Source organism: Diabrotica virgifera, chromosome 5, assembly GCF_917563875.1.
Source record: "Diabrotica virgifera virgifera chromosome 5, PGI_DIABVI_V3a".
NCBI classification, from domain to species: domain Eukaryota; kingdom Metazoa; phylum Arthropoda; class Insecta; order Coleoptera; family Chrysomelidae; genus Diabrotica; species Diabrotica virgifera.
The window spans coordinates 241,214,649-241,238,030 of record NC_065447.1 but is presented as its reverse complement, the minus strand read 5'-3'; positions in this window follow the sequence as shown (position 1 = coordinate 241,238,030).

Below are 23,382 nucleotides of genomic sequence, written 5' to 3'. Positions count from 1 at the left end.
ATTTTTGTATACTTCACTTGGTCTATTAAATTTGTCAGTATGTATGAGAAATCTTGTAACCTGTCAAAGCAAAGGGAATATAGCTCAGTGGTCGAGCGTGTGACCGGAGATCGAGAAATCCCGGACGATTCATATTCTTTTTTTTTAATTTTTGGTATTCTTTTAATAAAAATTTTTTAAAAGTGGTAGCTAAGAAAGTGAGTTTAATATTTAAATAAAATACAAATAACCTGTTAAGTAATTTATTTCTTTGAAATTATATAATAAAAGTATAACTTCTTACGTGCATACAAAGCACACACACATTCTTTTTTTTTGCACAAACTTTAACGCGAAGTATTACGTAAGGCAATTTTTGACCCCCCTCCCCCTATATAACGCACCGTAATAGGACGTTCAAGTATTACGTACCGCAATTTTTGAAGATTTTTGCCCCCCCCCTCCCCAACCTGCGTTACGTAATACTTGAACGTCTCCTTATAACAAATCCACAGGTTTTTTCACTTCGAACAATTGCTTTTAAATAGTTTGGGTCATTCTGATCAAAAAAGGTCTCTTGTGATTTTTCTCTAAAATTGATTGTTGTCTATTTACACGCGATTTAAAATTTGAAAAATGCGGAAATAGCCATTTTCAACACTTAATAACTCGATTAAAAATGATTATTGAGTTTGATATATGAGGGCTAATTGTTAAAAATAATAGCTTTGTAATAAAATAATGACAAAATTTCTTCAGGCTCTTGAAGGAGAGGTTTTAAACTTTGATTTGGTCACTTTCTGATTTTCATAATAATAATTATTTTTAACTAAAATATTAAGAGGACACAGTAGCGATCAACAGGTAGCAAAAATGCGTTCCAAGATTGCACCTGTAATTTTAAATATTTTTTCGAGATATTTGGCACAAGTATTCATAATATAATAAAGAATGGCGATACAGAGCTAAATTTGAAAAATATATTATTATGTGGAAATTACTCTGCAATTAAATACAATATTAAAAAAACAAGCCTGTACTGCCATTAAGAACAACAAAAAATACACTTGCTTCAAATAAACTTTTTTATCCGATGCCTAGATTTTGTGTCATTTTGGAACTACTAATGAAATAAAAAATTTTAGTATTTCCAAAATGACACAAAATCTAGGCATCGGATAAAATAGTTTATTTGAAGAAAGTATATTTTTTATTCTTCTTAATGGCGGTACACGCTCGTATTTTTAATATTGTATTTAATTGCAGAGTAATTTCCACATAATAATATACTTTTCAAATTTAGCTCTCTACCGCCATTCTTTATTATATTACGAATGCGTGTGCCAAATATCTCAAAAAAATATTAAAAATTTCAGCCGCAATCTTAACGGGTTTTTGCTACCTGTTGATTGCTACTGTTTGCTCTTAAGCCTTGAAAGTTGCCATTTTTGCATTTTTCAAAATTTAAATTGCGTATAACTCAACAAAAATTAATTTTAGAGAAAAATCACGACACCTTTTTTGCCCAGAATGGCCCATATAATCCAAAAAAAAGTATACGAAGTGAAAAAATTTATTTTTTGAATTTGTTTAAAAAAAATGTTAAACAATAATTTTCCGACCTCGGCACCTCCCAGCACCCTGTGGATTTGTTATAAGAACCTCTTTTTGAGTAAATTTGTGCAAAAAAGTCGAATCGGAATAATTTCACACGGGGGTGACGCTACAGCGCCGTCTAAAATCGGATGGGTGTACAATCACAGAACATCTGATACAATACTTTACCTTTTGTACCCAAAACGATAAACATGTCACCGTAATTCACTCGACACGTTCGTCACTCAAGCTGGTTGTTCAAATCTGATAGGAAAAGCTTTTGTTTTTTTACCTGCTTTTAAAAGTTTTACCTAATAAAACCGAACCCCTGTGGTTTTAACACTTCCCTGCCATTGTGCTGTCTTTTATAATTTACGATCCTAAATTTAGGATAGTGTAATCGCGAGCTTCGGTGACTGGATTTAGTGTCCTAAATCGTATCCTGAATATCGGTCCTGAATTTAGGATAATGTAATAGCCCTTTAAAATAAACACATTGTAATGAATGGAAACGAACAGAGCAGGTAAGTCGCGGTGGAGGTTTAGCGCGATGCCATCCAGGAGGTTTACATCGAAGCTTTTAACAATAAAATGAGTTTGTTTTACGTGGATGTCTACTGCGCGGCCTACAAGGGTGCTTCCCTGTGATTGGTCCGTTGAAAGCCAAGTTGTCATTAGGTACCTGCGCTATCTGAGCACCTCCTTGCTATGTGCTGTCGACATCGACCGCGACTTAATTAGTAGCATCCACCGCGACCTACACCTCCACCTCGACCCACTTGTTCTGTTCTTACCCTAATAGTCGAGGAAATTAAGCATTTTGGCTCGCAATTTTTTCGTCCAGCATGGATTTACTTGAAATTTTCACGGAAGGTAGGGAATAGTCCAAGGATCATTTTCTATATCATGCCGCTGTACGCTAAAATCATGGGGGTGGTTGCCACCCCATCTTGGGGGCGGGAATTTTTTATTACATTTTAACTATGTAAAGCGATTTAAAAAGTGATTATAAGAAAAAAATGTTTTTTACATTTTCTTCGTAAAACTAATATTTTTCGAGTTTTTCGCGCTTGAAAGTAACAGTTCTTCGATGAAAAAATCGACCTTTTTAGAGGGTTTTTTGAGAATACCTCGAAAAATATGCATTTAATCAAAAAAACTGTAGATATCAAAATTGTACCTTTTAGTACCACAAATCAAATTATTTTTTTGTAATATCGCTAAGACCAATACAAACCGAGATACGGCATATTAAAAGATGCATTTCGTCAAATGCATAATTTGAAATATTCAAAGTAAAATAACGGAAAAACTTTACATTTTTCGAGGAAAACTTAAATAATCTTTTCTCAAGTATACAGTTAATACTTTAAAAAAAAATAAAAAGTTTCTAGTCTGAAAGTAAGCGACTTATGATCAAAAAAATGTCGGTACCTGCTTTTCTCTATGAAAAAATCAGTGAAAACAACCCCCTAACTACTCTCCTGATTAAAAATTGGTCTTCACCTTTCTGTAATTCCTTTTATATTTGTATTATCAATACACCCAAGAAGTTTGACCTATTTAAAAGGCCTAATTTTAGAAAAATTGGAGTTTAAAAAAAATTTATTTCTTGGAATTTCCCATTTTTCACCATTTACTTCAAAATATCTCCGAAAATAGTGGAGATACGAAAAAAATGATAGATTGCCAAATTGTAGCTTCTTTAATAACTAAAATTCCCTTGTACATAGATTTTCATTACAGTGAATAGTTAGCCAGATACAGCTGTTTAAATCCTCTATTTACGAGCAAACACCCACTTATTCGAGCCCTTTAAACCCACCCTAATTAAAAACTGAAGGATCTTACGGAATTTAGTTTACACAGTCTTATAACTCTTCAAAAATCCTACAAAGCCATTTTTGAAAAATCTTTTCACCGCCAAAAATGAAGGAGCTATGTGTATAAAACAATTTTTTTTTCTAAAAATTCGGATAGTCCGCTTATGGATAATTTTCAATGTATGTATAATACCACAGAACTGGTTCGTATACTGGAAGATGACTAAAAAACTATTTGTAGTTGTATTTGTACATATTTTTAAATTCGTATTTTTGTGTAAATAAATATTTTTGTAATTTTTTAATTCTACTTTTTTTTTCTGTATAGACCTATTAAAATATCTACTTATAAAAACTTTGTTTTTAAGGGTAGTTTTTAAGGGTTTAAGTATTATGATATTATGTCCTAAAGTATAAAACAATCATTATTTAACCAATCAAAACCAAATTTTACCCATATTAAAGTATACAATGTTTTTTTATATAATTTTTGACAATAAGGGGTTGTTTACACCACTAAAAATAATCAACGCCCTTAAGCATGATATAGAATATGAAGTACAGGGTGAGATGATCCTAATCCCAAATTTTTATGTAAATCGATGCAAGCCGAAATTATTCTTTTAGGATAAGTAAATTTTTAATATATAGCTCCAACAAGGGTGCTTTTAAGGGTTGAAATATTATGATAGTATATCTTAAAGCATAAAACATCCATTATGTAACTAATTAGAACCAAATGTTGACAATATTAAAGTTTAAAATGTTATTTTATAATTTTTTACAACTAGGGGTAGTTTTCACCCTTACAAAACCAAAAGCGTAAAACGGCTCAATATAGAAAATGAACTAGAGGGTGTAATGAGTCTAATTCTAAACTTTTGTATAAATCGATGCTGGACGAAAAAATTGCGAGGTTTTGCCATTTTTTCAGCTTCATTTCCTCGGGTCGCACGTAATTTTGCCCTTGTTGCCATATTCTAAATTTCAAAAAACATATAGCGAATAATCAGACTTTTTGACATGCTATGTCTATTACAGCGAGCATTTCATTGGCTAAAGTTAGTGACGAGTTTATGTGACGTCATTATTACATTTGATGAGATTGGAAATGGTACCTGATGTCTGTCGTAATATTGGAGGTTAAATATACCTAATGTCAAAATATTGCTTTCAAATTATAATCGAGGAAGACCAAATGCAAAAAATATATAACTGTTTTAACAAAATTCAATTAAAATATCCAACAATTTGAATCAAAGTCAATTAGAGATGCTAAATTAACAGAATTTAATATGTAGACAGTTTCATAGGACAGTTTATACTTTAACCAACTGCGCATCTATAAACAAAAATCTCATATAATCTTCCTTAGGATAACATTAGTTTGACACTTATAGTATAGATAGATACAGTCGGAAAAATTAAAGAATACCCATGAACGAACATATAAAACACGCTGTATTTTCCTGTCACCGTGTCACAAAGAATATTGTCCAGAGCTAGTACATGTAAGAATAATTATTACATTTACTTGAGCTGGCAAATTTTTTGTGTGACACGGTGACAGGAAAATACAGCGTGTTTTATATGTTCGTTCATGGGTATTCTTTCATTTTTCCTACTGTATCTTTGTTTCACACCCGTAAAGACAAAGAGAAACAGTATAGCCGGTAGCTGCTGTGGTAAATAAATATATATTTTTTATTTGCCAACAGCGCTTTCCCGCTAAACTTGAGCTAAACAGTAGCGAAAACATTAATACATGAGGAAAAATGTGTTGTATTTGTTTGCCGTCAAGTTTGTAGGATTGGGTTATGATGTCATTAAACTATGACGTGCACGCCTAATTGTTTGAATTTTACCATAGCTCTATACAATGTTGCACAGTTTTATTAAGGGGCTAGCCTAGCGTAAAAATACGAAATTCACATACTTATTTGGGAATTTCTAAAATAAAAAGTGCTGTATCAATTGTATTAAAAATTTGCATGAGCATTTATTTTAAAAATGAGTAAATGAAAAACAATTTTCATAACAAAATATTGAAAATTACACCATTTGTGTGCTATCGACTGGCACCGTGAAAATAAAAACATAACTCCACTGCTGCGGTGATTGGTAATAATAGAGATCCTGAAACGTAAAATTTTAAAGTTATTATTGAAATATGAAATATAAGTTATTTTCTATACCATCAACTAGGGGTTTTTTGATCGTATAAAAATGTCAATTTGGCGGTTTTTGAAACTGAAAATATTTTAGCTAATTTTAAAAAAGGTTTTTTAACACTTCGTCATTTTTCCAAATTTTAATATTTTTTAAAAATCCTAGTAGACAGTATAGGAAATAACTTATATTTCAATAATTACTTTGAAATTTTATGTTTCAGGATCTCTATTAGTCCCAATCACTGCAGCAGTCGAGCTGTTTTTATTTTCACAGTGCCAGTAGATGGCCCATAAATCGTTTAATTTGAAATATTATGTTATGAAAATTGTTTTTCATTTACTCCTTTTTAAAATAAATGCTCATGCAAATTTTTAATACAATTGGTACAGCACTTTTTATTTTAGAAATTCCCAAAAAAAGTATATGAATTTCGCACTTTTACACTAGGATAGCCCCTTAATGATAGGCAAATATCTAATTTTACAAAAAGTGAGAAAAGTTAATGGCCGCTCATTCTTATCCTTATATTGCATGTCCTGTGTCCTCTGAAACTAGAGACAGAGCAAGTTAGGTTTATCTTCCCTCCATTTTATACTATGTATAGTCCCTAAAGTTCGGACTCCTAAAGAGGATAAACTGTTTTTTATTGAGTACCAGAAACTTTTCTACTTTTGAACTATGCTTTTATATAGCTTAATAATTGATGTTAGAGTTTTATCTTATAGCATGGTTTCTGAACGTTGCTGTTGTAAGTGAATAAGTGATGAACTTGACCGTTACTTGATGGAAGTTCATTTTATTTAATAATAAAACACTAAAAACTTTTGTTTTCAATACTTCAACAAAATGTATTACAAATTAATATGTCACTATAACTGTTTCGGCAGAGTGTGTTTCACAAGTGATATGTTTTTACTATGCATCTGCATTTTATAGTCTTTAACTAAATAATTTGAGAAGGGGGAGCTGTGCTGCCGTCCTCAATTAAAACGCGGTATCTGCAAAAAAATTGAAAATCAAGTTTTTGCTATATGTGGTTTCCTTGTGACCTTATTTTTATGCTTCTGCAATATCTGAAAGCCGTATCGTTTTATTTACTACAAAGTAAACAAATTGGAATATGCCGTATATGCTAAATTTCAACAGTTGCTTAATTAAAATGCGGTATCTACAGAGTACTCAACTAAAAAGCAATATGTGCTAGCGAGTATCATGTACTTGCCGCGTTTTAATTGAGTACAGCACATTTACCGCGTTTTTATCCAGACTCGTGTTGCGACCTCGTATTTTGAATATTTATGACATGTAGGTATTTAGCGTATATATAATAAACAATTATAAGCTAATTATGTTTCTTTGTTGGTAACTATTCTTGCTTGTAAAAAATCCTATTTGTAAATAAAATGCAGATACGGTACTATTTCTGATCCAGTAATATGTCCGCTGCTCAATTAAAACGCGGTATATTACTTTTTATTTAGAGCTTTGATGAAAACATGATTTTTTTAAGAAAATATTTTTAAACAATGTTCAACTATCATTCGAACATGTTTACGTTAAAAAGTTGTCAAAACATATACAGTCCTGAGAAAAAACTTTGAGAGCCGATTTCTCGGTTTTAAGTTGACTGCACATACCGCGTTTTATTTGAGGACGGCAGTGCGTGTCTCGAGTTGATCAATCAGAAATACATCTGTAATTTTAATTTATTATTTTCCACAGATTCTAATAATAATAGAGGCCTCTATTTTGAATATGGAGAATTTGAAATTGGCCAGTAAAAGAATGATTATGATCTAGAAGGCTAAGTGCGCAAGTAGAATTAGTTTTTCTATTATTTAAAGCCTTTTGTGTTCTGCTATATGTTTGTTAAAGGTTTTACTAGTTTGGCCGATGTAAGTTTTTGGACAGTGATGTCGTCGAACTTACAGATAAAAATTAAATTTTAGCCGATCAATGTTATCAAATACTACATTAACTTTTGTTTACATATCGAATCACTATCTCTTTCACCCAATTTCGGAGATCAGATGTTCTATTATCTACTCCATCATCCTAAACTTATATTTACTCTAAAATATTTATTGATTCCTCTAGCGTTTGAATCAATTTTAACATTTTATAACATTAAAACCGTTCTCAATTTAGATGATTAATAGAGTAATCGAATTTTGAAAAGACTTGGAAGAAAACGGTAAACAAACTTGGAAAACAAAGATTTAAGACCGATGATGCGGTCGTAAATCTCAACTATCTTTGAAAAAGAAACTATTGATTAAATTTTGTATAAATATTGTATAAAGCTATATTAAAACTAGTGTAAACCTATGGTATTCAACTTTGTGGAACAGCAGTCAAAAAAACCTAGAAATACTGCAAAAATTCCAGAAAAAAGTCCTTAGAACAACGCTTAATGCCCCTTGGTACGTGCCAGTACCTAAACCTCAATATGCCATCCACACAGTAATAAAAAAACGCTGGACGGAAGGGCCGCCCAAGAACTTTAACGTACCGATCTATTATCGTTGTGGTACTAGATACTGGAATTCTATAAAAATATCAAAGTTACTCGTTATTTTGATATTTTAGAAACACCTACTGTACTTAACCTTTAACTACACGCGCTGGCGTACTTTGTACGCCAGATATAAGAATTCTACTGGAAATATATTTAAAAATTTAATTTTTGACCTTGCTTATTTTTCTAACCTATCACTGGAATGTGCTTTACAATTTGGTTTTAGTTTCGTTATAATCGGCGTTCTGGAAAGATCGTAATTTACATTTTATTATTTGTTGTTTCCGGTGGTGGACAATATACCCCAGGATTATATTACTATAAATCGTAATATAAGTACATATTTTAATTGTTTTCTAGTCATTATGGCAAAAAATATATTTTTCTTTTTAAACAATACTTTTTCTCCTGTAAAAAATCACATTTAAAAAAATTTTTTATTAGTAATTTTATTTATCATGGAATCCAGTTATTCCATGATTCCAGTTATAAATCCCAATTGGCTTACTGAAAAGGAACTCCAAGTATTCACTGATGCCGAATAAGGTTTATAACAAACAACTAAGTGTATTTTTTCAAAAAAAATTAAACAAATCCGCTGTTTTTAAGTGTATTTTCTTGTGGCGTACAAAGTACGCCACGCGTGTAGTTATGTTATAGCTTGATGCGCGGGTAGTTAAAGGTTAAACGTATTTTATGGTTCTACGCATCATTAATTCCTGCATTTGAGAAAATGTTCGATGCCATATTTCGGGGACACACTATAGATGTGTAGATTATTGCATAAATCAATAGAATATTATAGTCATACTTTCATTTCAAATTAGTTCATTTATCTGAGAAATTAATAGTTTACAATATTTGCATTTCATTCTATTTCGATTACGCCAGTCAATGCGCGAGATTAAGAACAATACATTATCTCCACATTCTATCCTACTGCATGGATTTTAATGAAATTTTGGGAGTAGCCCAATCTCCTAATTTAAATTCTATCCTCTATACTATGGCGCTTTTATCATGGGGGAAGTTTCCACCACTTCTCAGGGGTGAAATATTTTTATTTTCGAATTACATGGAGAAAAAGGAAGATTTTTAAGAAAATTTAAAAATTCATTCTATAATTTGATCACATTTTTTACAAAAACCATTCATTTTAAACCCGTTCAACTTTTTGAAAGTAGAAATAACACTATATATATTAAAAGGTATTGTAGAAGGAAAACAATGCATTTAAATTATGGTGGATGGGGAGTTAAATGTATATACTTTTCATTTTTCCTTAAAGTACATTAGTCGTATATTTTTTTTGCACCATATCTCGCTTAGTTTGTAAGTAACCGACATTTAACGGTGCTCGTTTTAAAGGCCTTTCCAAACACTACAAAAGCTGTTGGTAGCATTATACACCTAAAAGCTACCGTTCCTCTGTTATTTCAAGTTGAATACACCAATTTGAGCATGCACCAAAAAACAAACTATTTTCACCTACCATATCTCTTTTTGTATTATAAATAGAACATTTACGAAGGAACGAATCTCTTTATTATTTATAATCTAAAAAATGTTTTATATAGTGTTTTTAGTTCGATGCATAGTTTTTAAGGTATTCACAAAAAATCCGTCCGAAAAGGTGTCATTATTCAATTACGCCAATTTTCAACTACGCATAACTCAAAAAGTATTGAGTTCTCAAAAAAAAGTATAGACCAGTTTTTGCTTAGAAATAGGTTCTTTAGCCACTTCCGTGCTTATTTTGACCAACAAATTTTCCACCCCCTTGAAGAAGTGGGAACCGCCCCAATATAAAAAGCGCCATAGTATATAGGGTAGATTTTGTTTCTTGAGCTATTCCCTACTTACTGTGAAAATATCAAGTACATCAATGTAGTAGGATGGAATTCGAAGCCAAATACCCTCATTGACTGCCCTACAATATAATGCTCTGCTATGAACGCGTGAGAGAGGACACACATAAGATTATAGCAAAATTTCTATTTACCGTAACTTTTCGAGTTTTTAAGCTACAGCAATGAATTTTATGTCATTGGAAAGGTAATTTTGCATTATTTCAAAATATGTTAAAATATACAGGGCGTATCTAAAAATCTTAAGATTTTTTATTCATTTCCGGTTCAACCGGAAGCCATATTTTTGGTAAAATTTATTGTGATAATAGATAATAAAGTGCCATATATGTCTGCAAAATTTCAAATTTTAGTTTCTATTAAGAAGGAAGTTACGGGTACTCGAATATTTTTTTATAAAAAATTCATAACTCCCCTCCTATGGGGAGTTAAGATATATGGCTAATGTCATTCAATTTACTGATGGTATATCAAAAATATATCAAAAAATAAAAAAATTCCTTGGAGCCATTTTTGAGAAAATCTAGTTCAAATTTATGTCAAAATTTGACCCCTTAAATATAGGCAACCCGTAACTTTTTCTGAAAAACGATAACATCCTTCTTATAGCCCCATCTTTAGGCTATATAAAGACTTCTTCAAATTAAACTTATCTTAAACAAGTTTTTAGATAGATAGGGAAATGTGTCGGGTGGGCGGTCGGCCATGTTGGCCGCCATTTTGAATTTGGAAATGTCAAATTCCGTATTTTTATTTAACTATCGATGAGCTTACTTTGAGTTGAAGTTCATTCATTTCGGTAAAAATTTGCAAAAATGGGCCCTAAATAACCCCCCTATTTCGGCCCCCCTTTGAGAGGTTTTTTTTAAAAGCTTAGTTTCTCGACAAAATTCTCTTAAACTTACTCATACCGAATTTCATCAAAATCGGTCCAGTAGTTTTTGCTGGGCGGTGGCGACATACGTACGTACGTACATACGTACGTACGTACGTACGTACATACTTCCGACATGTTTTTTTTATTTGCTTTTTAGACTCAGGGGGACTCAAAACGTCGAAAAAAAGTGAAATCTGAAAAAAATTTTTTTGCACGATCCTATAACTTTATCTATTATACTATACTACGTATATAGTACGATAAAGTAAAAAACAGTAATCTGATCCAAACGAGCCAGCAACATCACCGATGATCATAATGATGTACGACGCTTGAAGAGTTTCAACTGGATCCCCTTCTACGGCACAAATGTTCAATTTTTAGTCAAATAATTATTTACCTATTCTTCTTAGTTAAGGACAATTTGTAACTATAACAAAAATTAAATAAAAAATATTTCCGTAGATTCTGATAAGTTCTGGGAGTTTGAAATTGGTCATTAAAAGAATGATTATGATGTAGAATTCGAGGTGGGTACGTAGAATCTGTTTTTCTATTACCTACCAAAAGCTTTTTGTATTCTGCTATATGTTTATTAAAGTTTCTACCAGTTTGGCGGATATAGGTTTTTGTACAGTGACTACATGTAACTATCGAATTAACAGATAAAAAATTTAATTTTGTCGATCAATGTTATCATACGACATTAACTTCTGTCTACATAACGCATCATTACATCTTTCCACGTTCACCCAATTTTCGGAGATCCGATGTTTTATTATCTACGTCATCATCCTAAACTTATATTTACTTTAAAATATTTATTGATTCCTCTAGCGTTTGAATCAATTTTAACATTTTATAACATTAAAACCGTTGTCAATTTAGATGATTAATAGGGTAATCGAATTTTGAAAAGACTTGGAAGAAAACGGTAAAAAAACTTTTAAAAAAACTTGGAAGAAAACAAAGATAGTTGAGATTTAAGACCGATGATGCGGTCGTAAATCTCAAATATCTTTAAAAATGAAACTATTGATTATATAGGGTGTCCCAAAAGTAGCGGAACTGTCGAATATTTCGCGAACTAAACATAGGATCAAAAAACTGAAAAATACGTGTTCAATCTTTCGAAATGCGGATAGATGGCGCTATAATTGGGAAAAACCATTTATTCTGATACCATAGGTAAATTATAGAAACGGTCTAATATCTCACGAAATACACTTACAAATGAGAAACCAAAAAACAGATTTTTAATATTTTTCAAAAACCTATCGAATAACACCAAACATGAACCTCCAACCCACCCCCTGGAGGTGGGGTGGGGGGTAACTTTAAAATCTTAAATAGCAACCCCTACTTTTTATTGCAGATTCGGATTCGCCATAAAAAATTAAGCAACATTTATTCGAAATATTTTTTAAAATTTCTGATAGATGGCGCTAATAAATCGTATTTTTTCAATTAAAGCGCCATCTATTAACAATTCTAAAAAATGTTTCGGATAAATGTTGCTTAATTTTTCGTGACAGATTCGAATCTGTAATAAAAAGTGGCGGTTGATATTTAAGATTTTAAAGTTACCCCCCACCCACCCCCAGGGGGTGGGTTGGAGGGTCACGTTTGGTGTTATTCGAAAAGTTTTCGAAAAATATTAAAAATCTGTTTTTTAGTTTTTCATTTGGAAGTGTATTTCGTGAGATATTAGACCGTTTCTATAAGCCTATGGTATCAGGATAACTCGTTTTTCCCAATTATAGCGCCATCTATCCACAGTTCGAAAAAATGTCTTGAATAAAAGTTGCTGACTTTTACGTAACAAATTAAAATATGCATGAAAAACTGGGGTACCCATTTAAGATTTTAAAGTTACCCCCCACCCCACCTTCAGGGGGTGCAGTGGGGGATGGTCTTTGGTGTCATTGGATAGATTTTTGAAAATCATTGAACACGTATTTTTTTCAGTTTTTCGATACGATGTTTACTTCGCGAAATATTCGACCGTTCCACTACTTTTGGGACACCTTGTATAAAGCTATATTAAAACTAGTGTGGACCTATCGTATCCAACTTTGTGGAACAGCCAATCAAACAAACCTAGAAATACTGCAAAAATTCCAGAAAAAGTCCTTAGAACAATGATAAATGCACCTTGGTACATGCCAGTACCTAGACTTCAATGTGCCATCCATAAAAACATTCATAAAAAAAGACTTAATTCATCAAGACCAGAACAAAGAGAAATTTGACATATTGATCGCCAACCTCAATAGAGAAGGCACTTAGGAGGAGGAGGAATTATTTACCTATTCTTGTTAGTTAAGGACAATTGTAAATATAACAAAAATTAAACAAAAAAGATTCCACAGATTCTGATAAGTTCTGAGAGTTTGAAATTGGTCATTAAAAGAATGATTATGATCTAGTAGGTAGAATCTGTTTTTCTATTATCAAAGCCTTTTGTATTCTGCTATATGTTTATTAAAGTTTCTACCAGTTTGGCCAATATAGGTTTCTGGACAGTGACTACATGTAACTATCGAATTAACAGATAAAAAATTTAATTTTGTCGATCAATATTATCATACAACATTAACTTCTGTCTACATAACGAACCACTACATCTTTCCACGTTCACCCAATTTTCGTAGATGAGATCTTTTATTATCTACTCCATCATCCTAAACTTATATTTACTTTAAAATATTTATTGATTCCTCTAGCGTTTGAATCAATTTTAACATTTTATAACATTAAAACCGTTGTCAATTTAGATGATTAATAGAGTAATCGAATTTTGAAGAGGCTTGGAAAAAAAACGGTAAAAAAACTTGGAAAACAAAGATAGTTGAGATTTAAGACCGATGATGCGGTCGTATTTCTCAACTATCTTTGAAAAAGGAACTATTGATTATATAAATCTATATTAAAACTAGTGTGGACCTATGGTATCAAAATTTGTGGAACAGCCAGTCAAACAAACCTAGAAATACTGCAAAAATTCCAGAAAAAAGTCTTTAGAACAACGCTCAATGCCCCTTGGTATGTGCCAGTACCTAGACCTCAATGTGCCATTCATAAAAACAGGAAAAAAAAACAGTAATATCATCCAAACGAGCCAGCAACCTCACCGATGATCATAATGATGTAAGACGCTTGAAGAGTTTCAACTGGATCTCCTTCTACGGGTCAAATTTTCAATTTTTAGTCAAATAATTATTTACCTATACTCTTTAGCTAAGGAAAATTGTAAATATAACAAAAATTAAATAAAAATGATTTCCATAGATTCTGATAAGTTCTGAGAGTTTGAAATTGGTCATTAAAAGAATGATTATGATGTAGAAGTCGAGGTGGGTACGTAGAATCTGTTTTTCTATTACCAAAAGCTTTTTGTATTCTGCTATATGTTTATTAAAGTTTCTACCAGTTTGTCCGATATAGGTTTTTGTACAGTGACTACATGTAACTATCGAATTAACAGATAAAAAATTTAATTTTGTCGATCAATGTTATCATACGACATTAACTTCTGTCTACATAACGCATCATTACATCTTTCCACGTTCACCCAATTTTTGGAGATCAGATCTTTTATTATCTACTTCATCATCCTAAACTTAAATTTACTTTAAAATATTTATTGATTCCCCTGGCGTTTAAATCAATTTTAACATTTTATAACATTAAAACCGTTGCCAATTTAGATGATTAATAGAGTAATCGAATTTTGAAGAGGCTTGGAAGAAAACGGTAAAAAAACTTGGAAAACAAAGACAGTTGAGATTTAAGACTTGAGATCAAAGAGTTTGGGTATTATATCCAAATTTGTGGAACAGCCAGTCAAACAAACCTAGAAATGCTGCAAAAATTCCAGAAAAAATCTTTAGAACAACGCTCAATGCCCCTTGGTATGTGCCAGTACCTAGACCTCAATGTGTCATCCATAAAAACAGGAATAAAAAACAGTAATATCATCCAAACGAGCCAGCAACCTCACCGATGATCATAATGATGTAAGACGCTTGAAGAGTTTCAACTGGATTTCCTTCTACGTGTCAAATTTTCAATTTTTAGTCAAATAATTATTTACCTATTCTCCTTAGCTAAGGACAATTGTAAATATAGGCCAGGACCGAAGCTTTTCACCTCGCAATTTTTACAGAATGAATCGATTTGCTTGAAAATTTGAGAATAAGTAGTGGATAGTCCAAGGATCAAAATCTATATGATTCCGAAAGGCGCTTTTACCATGGGGGTGGTTGCCACCCCATCACGGGGGTGGAAATTTTTTATCATATTTTGATGGCAGAAGTTGATAAAAACATTCATTCTAAGCAAAAAATGTAATATACATTTTTTTGATAAAATAAATTGTTTTCGATTTATTCGTTATCGAAAGTGTTAGTTTTGTATAGAAAAAATCAATGTCTTTTGATATGTACCGTTGATATGAAATTGATATGAAATTTACGATTCACTCAATTTTTGCCGTAAAAAATTTTTTTTTTCGAACCAAATTCTCGGGAATTAAATAACCTGCAATTTTATATTGAAGCATTTTTTCGTACCTCTGATACTAATCTTTCTATTCTGAAAAAAATGGCATTTTTTACCAAACAACACAAATTCGTTATTCGCTTTCAACTCCAGTTTTTTAAAACTAACCATTCTAAGCCAGTCAAACTTCTAGAATCTATTAATAATACATAGATAAATAGGAATGAATAGGGCCAATGACTAAAAACACAGCTAACTTACATTTTTATGCTTCCAATTGGATTTCTCCTTTTTTTTTCAAAAAAATATATTGATTTTTTAACCGTTACTTTTTTATTTTTTACCTTAGAAACTTTGGTAAAACATAATTTTTAGGGTTTTTCAAGATCTATAATCATATTAATATTAAATCTTTTTAAAATCCTCAGTTGCTCTATTGGGAATAGCTCACTCAATTTTTGCCGTAAAAAAATGTTTGCAAACTAGATTCTTGGGAATTTAATAAGCTACAATCTCAAATTAAAACATTTTTTTGTATCTCTAATGCTAATCTTGCTATTCTGAAGAAAAAGCTCTTTTTTTTCAAACTACAATAATTCGTTATTCGCTTTTAACTCCATTATTTTAAAAACTTATCATTCTATGCCTGTCAAACTTTTAAAACCTATTAATAATATACAAATAAAAAGGACCAAATAAAGTTAATGATTAATTTTAATTAGGGTGGTGATTAGGGGGTTGCTTGCGATCAATTTTTCGCTGAAAAAAATCAGGACTAACATTCTTATCATTATAAGTCACTTAATTTTTGAGCTAGAGACTTTTTTCTTATTTCTAGAGTTAGATATGTTTAAGTACTTTAGATTAGTATGAACAAGTTGTCCTCGAAAAATGCATATTTTCCTGTCTTTTGACTGTGAAACTACAATATTTATCATTTGACGAAGAAGAGCTAACAGATAATAAAGTATAGCTCGATTACTATTTTTCTTAAAGAAAATTAAAAAAAACGGTTTTGTTTATTTTTTCAAAAAGTACATTTTGGTGAGTACAGTTGTTTTGATAAAACGAAAACTTTTGGAGTTATTAGCAGAAATCTCGTTAAAAACACTGATTTTTCGATATAAAACTAACACTTTTGATATCGAATAAATCGAAAACTATCAATTTTATCAAAAAAATGTATAGAACATTTTTTGCTTAGAATGAACGTTTTTACCAACTTTTGCGATTAAAATATAATAAAAAATTTCCACCCCCCGAGATGGGGTGGCAACCACCCCCATGGTAAAAGCGCCTTTCGGCATCATATAGATTTTGATCCTTAGACTGTCCACTACTTATTCTCAAATTTTCAAGCAAATCGATCCATTCTGTAAAAATTGCGAGATTTTGTCCTATTTTAAGCTTCATTATTTGGACTAATATAACAAAAATTAAATAAAAATGATTTCCATATAGCCAGGGAGGTACTGTCAAATTTGACCGGAGTATTTTAGCATGGCTGCTTTCTTTTTATTTAGTTAGGTATTCCAAAGCTTATTAACAAATGATGTGTCAGCTGGCCCAAAACCGGGGATTTTAGACAAGAAAAGGTAAAATATGAAACTTGATGGAAAAACGCTACAACTTATGTCAAATATTTATCGTCGTGACTTACAAGTCTCAATAGCCTTGCTGACTTCTCTCCTAGCTTTCAGTCAAGCAATCCGGGTTCAAATCCTAGCGTTGAATTTTTTTTTGTTTTTAAAATTGACATTTTATTTTGAAAAATAATTATTTTTATAATAAGGGCGTTATTCAGCGGAATACTGGATTTATTGTGTTTTAATTGATTTGCGCACTTTCGATAGCTATTTTCTATTTGGAAGGAATTGGCTGTAACCACTGGATATATTTCATGACAAAGCTATTTAGTATTAATTTAACTCGCTCCTCATACAGACAAACATCCATTTTTATATACCTATTATAGAGAACAGGGAAATATTTAGATTACTATTAAAAAATGGGGGTTGGCGATAGAAAAGTGAAAAATTAGGGTTGTATGTATCTTTTGGTTCTACATCATATTACATTAAGAAAAAACAGTTTGTCCAAAAAATAAAAAAATGTCGGGAGGGGTTGGGAAGGGCAACCCTCTTTTCACTTAGATTGGTCGTACTAACTCAGGAAGCTTCAGGGGTTCATTTACAACAACTTTGCTTATTAAGGTCAATCAGAATATTTATGATCAAATGCATAGTTCTATTTCATAAGTTCTATGCATAATTCTATAAAAGACATACAGATTTTTTTATATTGTCTCGTATAAATAATACAAACGTGGTATTATAAAAATTATTATTTTTCAAAATAAAATGTCAATTTTAAAAACAAAAAAAAATTTCAACGCCAGGATTTGAACCCGGATTGCCTGAGTGAAAGCTAGGAGAGAAGTCAGCATGGCTATTAAGACTTGTAAGTCAGGTAGATAAATATTTGACATAGGTTGTAGCGTTTTTCCATCAAGTTTAATATTTTACCTTTTCTTGTCTAAAATCCCCGGTTTTGGGCCATCTGACACATCATTTGTTAATAAGCTTTGGAATACCTAACTAAATAAAAAGAAAGCAGCCATGCTAAAATGATCCGGTCAAATTTGACACTACCTCCCTGGCTAATAGATTCTGATAAGTTCTGAGAGTTTGAAATTGGTCATTAAAAGAATGATTATGAACTAGAAGGCGAGATGGGTACGTAGAATCTGTGTTTCTATTATCAAAAGCCTTTTGTATTCTGCTATATGTTAATTAAAGTTTCTACCAGTTTGGCCGATATCGTTTTTTGGACAGGAACTACATGTAACTATCGAATTAACAGATATAAAATTAAATTTTTTCGATCAATGTTATCAAATACTGATCAAACACGACATTAACTTCTATCTACATATCGAATCACTACATCTTTCCACGTTCACCCAATTTTCAGAGATCAGATCTTTTATTATTTACTCCATCATCATATTTACTATAAAATATTTATTGATTCCTATAGCCTTTAAATCAATTTTAACATTTTATAACATTAAAACCGTTGTCAATTTAGATGATTAATAGAGTAATCGAATTTTGAAAAGACTTGAAAGAAAACGGCCAATTTCATTAAGTAAATTTACTCAATGCTGAAATTTGCAAGGCATTATCCATTTTACGGATTAAAAATAAAAAAACGGGGATTTCGATCAGACGCTTACATAGATTTGATAGATTAAATTAAAGCTGTCTTTTCTGTGCAGGATAAAAAAGAGATTAAAATATGGAAATAAGAAAATATATTTTATAAATTTTTTTAATTGGTATCGTAGAATTTAGGTAATACAGCAAAAATAATAAATGAAGTGATGAAAATTAGTAATCACAATAAAGTACTAAAAACCTCTTATAGTCCAGAAAGCCTCTGCGCATCCGCTAGGAAAAATATTCTGATTCGGATTTTTTGAACAATCTTACTCAAAAAGGACCCCTTTTAACAAATTTGCATGTTGCTAGGTCCAAAAGTGAGTAAAAAATTTTTTAAACGTTTTTTTTTTGTTTTTTTCCTAAAATTATATTTTTTGCATGGAACAAAATTCTTTGGATCATTCTTGGAACTTGGTGTTCTTTGGATCATTCCAAACAGAAAAGGTCTTTAGTGACTTTTCTCTAAAGTTGATAGTTTTTGACATATAAACAATTAAAATTAAACAATTGCGAAATGGGCCACTTTTAACCCTCAAAAACTATGTAAATAACTGAAAATTTCAATTTTGCCAAGGTAGGTGGACATTCTTGATACATGGATTGATGAAATCCCGAAGAGTTTTTTGCAATACAATATCGAAAACCCCTTTGTTTTTAAATTGCTAATCAAGCGGCCCGGCCGCTACACTATTTTCAACCGTTGCATGTATACAACATTGTATGTAATATGCGTAAATATAGGTGCGGAAAAATATTCTGATTCAATTTTTTTTTCAACATATTGCTTGAGGTTCCCTATTAACAAATTTGCATGTTGAAGGGGTCAAAAAAATTAAAAAAAAATTTTTTGACTTAAAATATTTTCCGATTACAATAATATTGTACATGAAACGGTTGAAAATAGTGTCACGCCCTGTTGATTAGCAACTAAAAAACAGAGGGGTTTTCGTTATTTTATTACAAAAAGCTCTTCGGGATTTCATCAATCGATGTTCATAGAATGTCTGCGTATGTTGGTAACATTGAAATTTTCGGTTTTTCACATAGCTTTTGAGTGTTAAAAATGGCCGATTTTGCAATTTTTAAATTCTCAATCGCAATCGCTTATACATATCTCGAAAACTATCATATTTAGAGAAAAGTCACTAATGCCCGGTTGCACCAACAGATCTTAAGCTTAAGTCGAGAATATCATAAGAATTAATATAATATAGTTATAATATATTACAATAAGAATACCATAATATAATAATAGATATAATTGATAATCAGGTAAGAATCTAAAATTATGGTGAAACGTAAGTGATACTCAAAGAGGCCCTATTTATAAGTAGAGCTTAGCTAATCTGGAACTTAAGATCTGTTGGTGCAACCGGGCATTAAGATCTTTTTTATTTCTAATGATCCAAAAAACCTAAAAAAATTGTTCGATGCAAAAAATAGTCTTAGGAAAAAACAAAAAAAAAGTTTAAAAAATTTTTGACCGCTTTTTGATCCTGGCAACATGTAAATTTGCTAAGAGGGGAACTTTTCAAGCAAGATGTTGAAAAAAAAAATTAATCAGAGTATTTTCCGCACATATATTTACGCATATTACATATACGACATGCAACGGTTGAATATAGTGTCGCGCCCGCTTGATTAGCAATTAAAAACAAAGGGGTTTTCGATATTGTATTGCAAAAAACTCTTTAGGATTTCATCAATCGATGTTCAAAAAATATCTGGTTACCTTGGCAACATTGAAATTTTCAGTGTTTCACATGGTTTTTGAGGATAAAAATGGCCGATTTCGCAATTTTTCAATTTATAATCGCTTATATATGTCAAAAACTATCAATTTAAGAGAAAAGTCACTAAAGACCTTTTCTGTTTGGAATGATCCAATGAACCTAAAAAACTTTGTTCGATGCAAAAAATAATAGTTTTGGGAAAAAAACAAAAAAACGTTTAAAAAATGTTTGACCCACTTTTGGACCTGGCAACATGCACATTTGTTAAAAGGGGTCCTTTTTGAGTAAGATTCTGCAAAAAATCCGAATCAGAATATTTTTCCTAGCGGGTGCGCAGTGACTTTCTGGGCTATTAGTGTTTTTGTTGTATTACAACAAAGTAATAAGAAATTATTAGATTTTATATATTTAATTTAAGAAAGAACTAGAGATTTGACTTTTCATAAATAAAAAAATTTTATTTATTCAACAACTACTTCAACTTTTTTTATCAACAACTATCTACTTATTTTTTTTTATAAACATTTTAAATAACAACCTAAAGGGTGATTTATATGAACATTACAAAAACATATTCCAATACTCCCACCTTTTTGTTAAGTTGTTCAACTCATAAACAAACCTTTTAAATAAAAAAAATATAACAAATGTCCACTTTACTGCACTCTTGAGTGTCTATCTCTTGCTTGTCCAGTGTCCAAAACATAGTTAGTGGTGGAACGACGAGTTTCTATATTACCTGCATAATCTGCATCACTGCATCCATGCATGTTAACTTCATTGTATTTTTCATAATACATGTTTGTATAGCGGCTGACTACTCCCACCGCATGTGCAATGTCAGGTCTTGACTCCACGACCAAACACAATAATGAACCTATTCCCTGTCTACATGGCATTTCATTTTCTAACGTCCTCTTATTTGACTCACCTGTTAAGTCAGCACTTACATCTTCTGGTGTACTTACAGGATTTGCATTTTGTTGACCAAATCTATCTATTATTAGTTTTGTATAACTTGCTTGACTTAACATTGTACCAGTCTCTAAGTTTCTTGTAATTTCTAGTCCGACGAAATAGTTCCCAACCGTCACGGTCACTTTAAAACATTCTTTTATCGTGCACAAAATTGTCTCTATTGCTAACTTTTTCTCAGAAAATAACAATGATTTTTGAAAACCGTAGTTAGCCAAGAACGAGTAGAATGTTCGATTCCAACACCGTGGTGATTGTTTTAAACCGTACAACGACTTTAACTTGCACACTAGTCCGGGTTCACACTTTAGTCCCTGAGGTGGTGACATAAAAATGTCTTCGTCAAGATGTCCATATAAAAATGCAGTTTTTATATCGAACTGCATGATTTCATAGTCATTTATTGTGGCTAGAGCTAACAAGATTCTTATGGAGTCATACCTTGTTGTGGGTGCAAAAATTTCATTGTAATCTATACCTTCTTTCTGGGCATATCCTTTAGCACACAATCTAGCCTTATATCTTTCTATTGAGCCATCTGGGTGTCTCTTGACTCTGAACACCCATTTTGAGTCTATAATGTTTTTATTGTCTGGCTTCTTAACCATAGTCCATGTTTCATTTTTAAATAGTGCATCAAAATCTTCATTTATGGCAATTTTCCATTTTTCTTTGTCACTACTTGACACTGCTTCTTCATATGTCTGTGGTATATCAACTTCAGTAAAATTTACCTCAAAATCATTTAATCTGGCTGGCAAACGTCTATTTCGTTGTGGTCTCAAGTTGGGTATACTGTCAACATCTTGTAAAACTTCTATTTCATTATTAACGTTTATTTGTTCTTCTTGTCTCTCTTCAAGTTCATTTTCTTGTATTTCAAAAATTGTCACATCATCTTCTGCTGCTATCTTGATCACATTGTCTTTCTTTGCACTGTACATTTTCTCATTGAAAAACACATTTCTAGAGATCACTATTTTCTGTGTTGTTGGGTTGAATAATCTATAATTTGTGGAGTTTTTGTCATATCCAACAAATATAACCTTCTCACTCTTTGCATCTAGTTTCCTTCTTTTCTGGTCAGGAATATGTACATATGCATCACACCCAAACACTTTCATGTGGTCAAATACAGGTTTCTGCCCTGTCCACTGTTCATAAGCTGTAGACCCTGGTGTCTGTTTGCTTGTAAATTTGTTGCAAATGTAGATGGCAGTATTAACTGCCTCTGCCCATAGTCTCTTATCTACTCCAGATTGGTATAACATACATCGAACCATTTCTACAATCAATCTGTTATCTCGCTCAGATCTGCCATTTTGCTCTGGAGTGTATGGTGCTGTGGTTTCTGACTCTATACCTTCTTGTTCTAAATACAATTTGAAAGCATTATTTGTATACTCAGTACCATTATCTGTATGCAGTTTTTCAACAGAGTAGCCATACTTTGCCTTTATTTTGCTATTATACACTTTGAAACAATCTAGTACATCTGCTTTATGTCTAATAAAATATGCTAATCTATACCCTGTGTACTCATCTTTGAATGTTACAAAGTAACGTGCTCCTTGCATAGATTCAGTTTGCATAAGTCCACAAACATCACTGAATATTCTTTTTCCAGGAGGTAACTTAGTGTGTGGTCTCTCTTTAAAAGTCTTCTTATGTTGCTTTCCCATCAAACAACCTTCACACACAAAATCTTGTTTCTTTTCTGTAACACCTTTGATTAAGTTCATTTTTACCATTTCTTCTAAATATTTCTTATTAACATGTCCCAATCTTTCATGCCATATCTTTAAATCATCTACTGTAGTCACACATGCATTATATATTATTGTGCGAAACATCATTTTATATGTGTTGTTTCTATCCTTTATACCAACTGCTGCTAGATTCTTATTTTCATATACTTTGGCTTCATTGTTAATCTTAATTACACTCATACCTTTGTTTGTCAAAACACCTTCTGAAAATAAATTCTTTCTTAACTGTGGGATATATAGCACATCATTTATAGTGGATTTAAACCATTGTCCATTGATCAACTTCTCTATTTTAGTAGTTCCCTTACCTTGTACTGGTAGTGTTTGATTATTGCCAAGTGATAC